A 969-nucleotide genomic window follows, 5' to 3' on the forward strand; every position below is an offset into this window, starting at 1 on the left:
CCCCTGGAGGCAACGCTGGGCCCTCTGTGGCAGCCTCTTGGGCCGGGGCAGGTCTCTTGGGGCGTGGGAAGGCCATGCCACTGAACCTGCCGGCTGGCTGAAATCAAAGGCGTCGTTCTGACCCAGGAAGGCTGTCTTGGGCCGGGTGGCATCCATCTCACCTGCACGCGAGGCCTGGGGGAAAGCACAGGCCGTACTAGGGCCCTCGCCGCAGCCTCCTGGGCCTGGGAGGATGTCTGCGGCTGTGGGGACCTTGCTGGAGCCCCAGGGGCAGCCATCGCTGTTGACTGCATCTGGGAGCTGTGCGGAGAAGCGATGCTTGTCTCAGGGGTGGCTGCCGGAGCCTGGGCAGCAGATGTCATGGCTGGGTATCGCCTCCTGACGCTGGTGGGTGGCCACCGGGTGGTGGTTAGCGACCACCTGATTGTAGGTGGCACGGGCAGCAGTGGCAGCAGCCCGAGCAGCTTGGTTAGAGGCGGCGGCCCGGGCTACGTTGGCAGCACGGGCAGCCGTCTCATTGGCAAGTGTTTCTGGATCCATCCGAAATGCCTCCAGCAGAGTTCTGGCCAGCACTGGGTTTTCCAGTTCCCCAGGGCTCATTCTGCAAGACCAGGGAGGGGAAAGGAGGGCAGGGCAGAGCAGGGAGGGGAGGGGAGGGGAGGGCAGGGGAGGGCAAGGCAGGGCATGGCATGGCAGGGGAGGGGAAGGCAGATAGCTCTACACAGATAGCTCCCCTGTGTTGGCCAGCCTCCGACCAGCCCCCGACCAGCCCCCGGGCCCTCCCAGCACTTCCCGCCCCCCTCCGTCCCCGCCCCGCTTCCCCCCACCCCCCACTGCTCCCAGTAGGAGAGGGAAGGTTTGGGTAAGCTGGGCAGTCCTTCCCCCTTCAACTCCAGCCCTCATCGGCCCCCTCCTCCCATCCTCCCTGACGTCACAAGAGAGAAGGCCCAGGCTAGCAGGTGGCCGAGG

General features: G+C 66.6%; 1 pseudogene; it reads right to left on the reverse strand.

The window, feature by feature from the left end:
• Positions 1-14: 14 nt before the first annotated feature.
• Positions 15-600, reverse strand: LOC108634601 (annotated as a pseudogene).
• Between the last annotated feature and the right edge of the window lie 369 nt (positions 601-969).

Source organism: Capra hircus, unplaced genomic scaffold, assembly GCF_001704415.2.
Source record: "Capra hircus breed San Clemente unplaced genomic scaffold, ASM170441v1, whole genome shotgun sequence".
Lineage (NCBI taxonomy): Eukaryota > Metazoa > Chordata > Mammalia > Artiodactyla > Bovidae > Capra > Capra hircus.